General features: G+C 59.2%; 1 protein-coding gene across 1 annotated transcript in view; it reads right to left on the reverse strand.

Moving 5' to 3' along the window:
- The window catches only part of SPSB1 (splA/ryanodine receptor domain and SOCS box containing 1), a 68,602-nt gene extending 61,773 nt beyond the window's left edge, over nucleotides 1-6,829 (reverse strand). The window contains exon 1 of the mRNA XM_027110288.1: nucleotides 6,703-6,829. The gene's annotated coding sequence lies outside the window, so the exon portion shown is untranslated. The remainder of the gene's footprint in view (nucleotides 1-6,702) is intronic.
- Between the last annotated feature and the right edge of the window lie 247 nt (nucleotides 6,830-7,076).

Here is a 7,076-nt window from a genome sequence, read left to right on the forward strand (position 1 = left end):
CTCCCCACAAGCATCCCCCATGTCCTCCCCCTCCCCATGGGAGCATCTCCATGTCCTCCCCCTCCCCATAAGCATCCTCCAATGTCCTCCCCCTCCCCATGGGAACAGCCCCCATGTCCTCACCCTCCCCATGGGAGCAACCCCCAATGTGCTGGCCCCTCTCCCCAAGGCCCATCTCCTGGTGTTCTCCAGCCTCTCTGCCTGCATTCAGCCCCACTCCAGCCACACACTGGTCCATGCTCACCTTCCACACCTGCCATCCTTCCACCTGAAATACCCACCTGCCTCCCAGCCACCTTCTCCCTGTCAGTGTCTCCCTACGTCCTGGCGTCAGGTCATCACGGGAGACAGGCCTACATCTCCCACTAGACAGACAGGTCTCTGAAAGTGAGATTCCCCCGCCTCCATCCTTTGTATCCTCAGCCCCAGCAGACTGGCTGCATACTGTAGGTGCTCAGAAGATGTCTGAATGAAAGAATGAACACCAGCGGTCCAATAACAGCTCACGAGAAGAGACCTGTTTTGGAGTTCCTGACCTTCCACAGAGCCGTGGGGGAAGTTCTGGTCTGTGAATTGAAAACTTGGCAGTCAGGCCCCATGACGAGAATCCAGGAGGGGTCAACAGGATACAGATGCAGGTGACTGAAGCTGGGAGGGGCGAGCGGGACCTGAGTGAGATGGTGGGCTGCCTGAGAGAGATGTGAGGAGGGGCCGTGCGTGCGGGTGGGAGGGCTCTGTGAGGGAGGCATGGCAGGAAGGGCCAGGAGGGGCGCAGCAGGGGCCAGGGCGGGGGGGGGGGGGGGGGGGAAGAGCTCTCTCTATGCAGGAAAGAGGGGCAACGGCACCAAAGCAGCAGGGATGGCGAGTGGACGTGAACTGAAAGGTCCTCGCGAGCGAGGGCAGTTAGGATGGTGACCTCCAGGGGCTGCTGGGAAGACCTAGAAGTACCAGGGAAGTGAGGAAGTGGAAGCCAGGTGTGTGCTGTCCTGGGAACGAGAGGCTGCATGGCTGCTGCAGAGGCCGCTTCTCCCACCCTGAGAGCACCTCTGGGGACTCGCGGCCAAGTGAAGCCTGAGCCCTGGGGCCCCTCTCTGCTGCAACCCTGGCTCCCCGGTCCCTGCAAGTCCCCACAAGGGGCCTCACTTTACCTCTGACCAGCTGGAGGGGGCAGCAGGCTGTGAGGCTGGGCCAGTCACATCGTGGCGGCTCAAGAGCCCCCAAGCCCACCATCAGAGCCCCTCGTTCCTCATCCCCACAGGGACCCCAAAGGTCCGCAATGAGGCCCCTCCCTGGAGCCTGTAACTCTCAGGGAGGGCAATGAAAAACCAGAGACCAAGCGTCCACTGCAGATGAGCGGATAAGCAAGATGCGGTCCATCCATACAGTGGAATGTTATTCAGCCTTAAAAGAGCAGGAGACTCTGACACGGGCTACAGCACAGACGAACCTTGAAGACATCATGCTGAGTGAAATGAGCCAGTCACAGAAGGGCAATCCTGTATGATCCCAGTTATATGACGGACCTCAAGTGGTCAAGTTCACAGAGACAGAAGGTGGAAGGGTGATTGCCAGGGGCTGGAGAGAGACGGGGAGATGGGGAGTTAGGGTTTAATGGGGACAGAGTTTTCGTTTTGCGAGATGAAAAGAGCTCCGGAGGCGGAGGTGATGATCGCTGCAGAATAAACTGAATGTACTTCATCCCGCTGAATGACACACTTAGAAACGGTTAAGATGTACTTTTGATGTCGTGTGTATTTACCGTGATTAAGAAAAGAGGGAGAGAAGCAAACCCCTAAACCCAGAGGGCCTTCGGGCACCCTGACGCCCACTGTGGGGACCCAGCGCACACCCTCCTTGTCACAGGTGCACTCTCCCAGAACATGGCAGGCCCAGACAGGAGCGTTAGGCCGAGGGCTCTAGCGCCAAGGTCTCTTCCCTGGTCCTAGGTGGAAATGCCAGGAATGAGGGCTCCATGCCCTCTGCAGGCTTCATCTCATGCCAAATGCTCTCTTGCTGATGGCATTAACCCCCTTTAAAAGAAGGTTCCAAAGTTTCTATCTCCAGCCCAGGCCTCTCTCTCGAGCCCCAGGCCTAGCTGCCATCTGGACACATCGGCATAGACCATTTCCACCTGGGACAGGTTCAAGGCACGTCTGTGTCCTTAGCCCGCAGCCCTCGCTATAGGGTCACCGTCCACTCTGACCCCCCAATAGACAGCCACAATTCTTCCCCCTTCTTTAACATCCCACGTCCAACTAGTTACCAAACCTGCCAACCCCACCCTGAAGACGCCACCTCCACCCTGCCCGGCAGGAAAACAGACGCAACGTAACCCAAGGAAACCTTTTTAACAGTCAGAGGCCCCGAGAGCAGAGCCGGCAGCTGTGTGTGGCCACAAGCAGCCTGTCTGGCGAGGGCTGTTCACAGCTGGAGCAGCTGTTGAGACCATGTCACTAGGTCGACCCTAGATTCCTACTCAGCGTGGCGCTACGCCCTCAGCCTTGGGCCCGTATCGCCCACCGCCTCTTTCATTTCCCCGGAGGCACCCCAAGGGCGGCCACTGCTCCCACACGCCCCCCACCCACCATCATCCGCAGGGGGAGTTCAGGACGGTTCAGCTTGGGTTTACGGTGGGGGCAGCGCTTGTGGACGGACCATTTCCGCGTCCCTGACGCCCAGCCCTGCCTTGAAGCCCATGTCTGCCTTGCAAGGGCCCAGCCTCAGTGGGGGGTACACGGACGACACACAGCCTTGGTGGCTTCTCCGAGGGAGGCCCAGGGAGCTCGCGTGCTCTGTCTTCTGACCAGCAGACTCATTTATTTGTTATGTTGGGCAACAAAGAGAATTTTTAAAACACAAAACAGCAGGAAGCTTTCCAAAGGCTTTGGGGGGTGGGAGCTTTGGTGGCAACAAGACAGATCCCCTGCCGTGAGCCACCCTCCCCTCAGCACCGCCAGGAAGGATCCTCAGCTCCAAGTCCGGAAGAGTACACTCACCCCGACTTGCCCTCCAAAGTCTACCTCTTGGAGACGTAATGCTTCCCCTAAACGCTTTCTAGAAAGTACTTACAGGTGACTGACATCACGTCTGAGATCTGCTTCCAAATAACCCAGGATGAGTGTGTGCATGTGTGTGTACGTGTGGGCATGGGCACGTGTGCGTGCACATACGTATGTGTGTATGTGTGCTGACACGTGAAGCTGGTGAGGGAACCTTATATTTCTCACAACTTTGGTATATGTTTGAAATTTTCCATAATAATAACAATTTTTCATTAAAAAATTAACAAATGGGGCTTCCCTGGTGGCGCAGTGGTTGGAAGTCCGCCTGCCGATGCAGGGGACGCGGGTGCGTGCTCTGGTCTGGGAAGATCCCATGTGCTGCGGAGCGGCTGGGCCGTGAGCCATGGCCGCTGAGCCTGCATGTCCGGAGCCTGTGCTCCGCAACGGGAGAGGCCACAACAGTGAGAGGCCCGCGTCCCGCAAAAAAAATAAAAACTAAAAAAAATAATTAACCAATGCTTCCTGAAGAAAAGGCTAAGGTGATGGAGGTGGGAGACTACTGGTTAAGGGTCTGGGTGCCAAAATCACGTTTAGGGTTTTCCTCCACCAAACAGTAGCAAAACTCTAACCTTAGCCAAGTCACGTGGCTGTTCCAGCCTAATAGGTGGACGACGGGAAAACCCACTCACTGCCCTGGGTTCCTAGGAAGAGGACAAGGGTTAAGGACTCAGATCAGAGTCTGCTACTAGTGCAGGGCTATAACACTGTTTCCCTCTGTCATTATTATTACTGGTATCATCATCATCATCACCAAACAAGGTCGTACCCACAAAGCACTTACAGCACAGTGCGTGGCACTTACTAAAGCAGAATTTTCACTCTTAGGTTGGGAGGGATGCTAGCAGGTAACAGGGAGATGGGAGAGCACTCGGCTGAAAGTCCAGAATAAAGGTCCTTTTAAGCCTGGATTTCATCGGTCAGGCTCGTGGGGGAAGGATGAGGTCCACTCTAGGCGGACCGAGGCGCACCTACACCTGCTCTGTGCTTCTGTCTGATAAAGATGCTCATTCTCAAACTTTTCAGGAACTGAAAGATAAATCGGTCATGAAAGACAGCCACCACCTAGTTCTTGGGAAGAACTGTTGCAAAATTCCCAGACTAAGCTCTCGAACACCATAAGAATCACAGGCTTTGCTAAGTGTGAAAACGCACGAGCAGGCAAGTCTCTGCTCACCCAGGAGGAGGAGGAAGGTGCGAGAAAGGACGGCACAGCACGGGGGAGCACAGCATCCTTCATCCTCAGCGAGCAGTGGGCAGCGCGGGCCTCCACCAGCTGGACACCCACCACGCTCCCCCGACCCATAGGAAGATGATTCCCCAGGGGGTGTCAGAGTTTTACCGGGCAACCCAAGGGAGCCCACTGAAGGGTTTCAGCCTTACTGGAGCAGCCCAAGGAACGCAGCCTCGCCCAGCTCCAAAGTGACATCACCCGGGACCCCGGGCTGGACCACTTCTCCCTAAGAGGCCTGGAACCCACAGAACCCACTGATTCTTCCTAGAGCCCCGACCTCCCTGAAGCCGGGCCTGCCCCCGCTCTTGACTGTCAGAGCCACTGTGGTCAACGTGCCCCTGCTTTTACTCTCTCTGCTTCCCTGGTGGTAGCCAGACCGGGAAAGAAAAGGAAGTTTGCAATGTTATTGCATTAGGCCACTCCACGCCTCCCCACCTCTGTCTCTTGCTTTCTCTCTCTCTCCATCTACTGGGTAAAGCCCTCCCTGCAGAAAACAAAGCAGTAAGGGAACGAGAGAAGTGTTTAAATGATCTAATCCAGCCCATCACTTTACAGCTGGGGAGACACAAGTGCCTGGCACATGACCTCAGCACTGCTGACAGTAACCAAGGCAACAGCTTAGGGCTCTGGGGACTTGGTCCGCAGCCCCTGGCTGTACGGTACGGGTAAGCCCGCCACCCTCTCTGGGCCTCTGCAGGGAAAGGAAGCGTTGGCCCAGACAGATGCCCTATAAGTAACATAGGGCTTCCCTGGCCCCATGACTCCTCAGTGGGGGAGACGTCTGCCTATACCCCTAACACTTAACCTAGCACGCTTCCCGCGGTGGGAGTGGGGGAGGTGCCAGGAAGGGGCGCAGCAGAGAAGGTGGGGCAGCCCCGCCCCCTTCCTTGCTTGCTGTCCACACACCCAGACCAAGGTGACAGGTCTGCCTCCCCCCAGAATGTTCTGCCCAGGAGAGAATTCTTCCAAGGATACCCACCTTTAGTCAGCAGAGATGGCATTTTTACCATCAACACCTGTCAAAACTCAACTCATGACCAGTTTCTGATGCTACCGGCTGGAGCATTTAATTAAATATTACTCACTCAGGAAGCAGCCCTGCCAACTCACCTCCAAACCGTACAGTTCATTTTCAGAGAAAAAGAGAGGGAGGGAGGAGCCTGAGCCCTCCTCAGTTGGTACCAGCAGAACTGCCCGAGTCCCCTGTTCCCCTGCTCCCGGGTCCAGCGCAGCGCTCTTTTGAGAACCAAGCGGGGAAAGTCGAGGTAAGCAGATCTCAGGAGCCAGCAGGTCCCACTGCCAGATTACCATGGACGGCACACGCACACACACTCACAGTGACACACTCACCACACACAGACACACACACAGTGGCACTCAGAGGTGCACACCAACTCACACAAGGACACACTCACACATGCACTCAGAGACACACCCTAGCACATATACATTCATACACTTATTCACGCACACACACACACAGAGACGGGCTCACACAGACACACTTTCACACAGCCCTCCCACACACAGACGTACCCTCAGCACACACCATACACTCACACACACAACTCGCAGTCTCTCCCCACAGACCAAGCCACGGCGCTGCTAGGGCCGTGAGCATTCCGAGGAGCCTTTGCCTTGAACTTGAACAGGACAATTACCGCCGACGGCCCCAGGCTGCTCCGGTTTTTCCGTTTTAATCGATTTCCTGACAGAACTCTTCGGCTCTCCCTTGGTGGCCGGGAGAAGCCGCGGTGGCTCCGGGGCGGCGGTGAAGGCGGCACCGCCCGGGTTGTTGCCCGGTGGGCTCCCCGGGGTAGGCGCTGCGGGCAGAGCTGGGGAGCCCCGAGGGGTCTAGTCGGGCTGCGCTGCGACACCGGATGGCGGGAAAAGCGAAAGTAACTTCGCGGAGCGGGGTCGCGCTGCTCCCCGCCTCGGCCTCAGGGATGGTCCCGGGAACGGAGGCCCCCGGGAGTGCCGGCACCTACAAGTCGGCGGGGGCCGCTGCGCGTCCCGAGCCCCTTCCTGGGCCTGCAGCTGCCGAGGCTCAATCCCGGGTGCGACGGTCGCCGGGGCCGCCGGGACTCCCGCCCCGTCTCGTCACCCCAGGTGGGACCCGTGGCCGCGCGACCTGCCCGCGCCTGCGGCGGCAGCGGCGCTGGGCGGCGCCCCGGCCCCCTCTCCTGGGACCCGCGGCGAGAGAAGGGCTCCCCGCGCACCCCTACTGGGACCCGCGGCGAGAGAAGGGCTCCCCGCGCAACCCTACCGGGTCCCCAGCCGGGACCCCACCCGGTCCCCACTGCCCGGCCCGGCGCCCGGGTGTCCACTCGGTCCCCGAGTGCGATCCCCGCGCGCACCCGGCCCGGCCCCCTATCCACCCACCCAGTCCCCGTGCCTGGCCCTGCCTACCGTTCCGGGGAGGACACCGCCGCCGCCCGCTCTCCGGGGCCGAGGAGGCTCCTGCCGCCGGGAGAGAAGCCGCCTCCTCCCCGCGGCCCCGGCGCCAGCGCCTGGAGCCTGGTTCCTGCGAGCGCGCGGGCTGTCGAGCGCGCGGGCTGCCGAGCGCGACTTCTGTGCGAAGAAGGAAAAGCACCCGTAGGCTTTAAAGTGAAAAAAGGAAAGCGCAGGGGGGCGGGGCCGGCCCGCCCCCGGCCCGCCCCGCCCCGCCCCGCGGCTCCGGCTCCGGCTCCGGCTCGGGCTCGGGCTCTGGCTCCGACTCCGGCTCCGGCTCGGGCTGCGGCGCGCTGGGCGCTGAGCGCTGCAGCTGGGGCGGCGGCGGCGGG

This window comes from Aethalodelphis obliquidens, unplaced genomic scaffold (genome assembly GCF_003676395.1).
Source record: "Aethalodelphis obliquidens isolate GAN/ISIS:26980383/991018 unplaced genomic scaffold, ASM367639v1 scaffold9, whole genome shotgun sequence".
Classification (NCBI taxonomy): domain Eukaryota; kingdom Metazoa; phylum Chordata; class Mammalia; order Artiodactyla; family Delphinidae; genus Aethalodelphis; species Aethalodelphis obliquidens.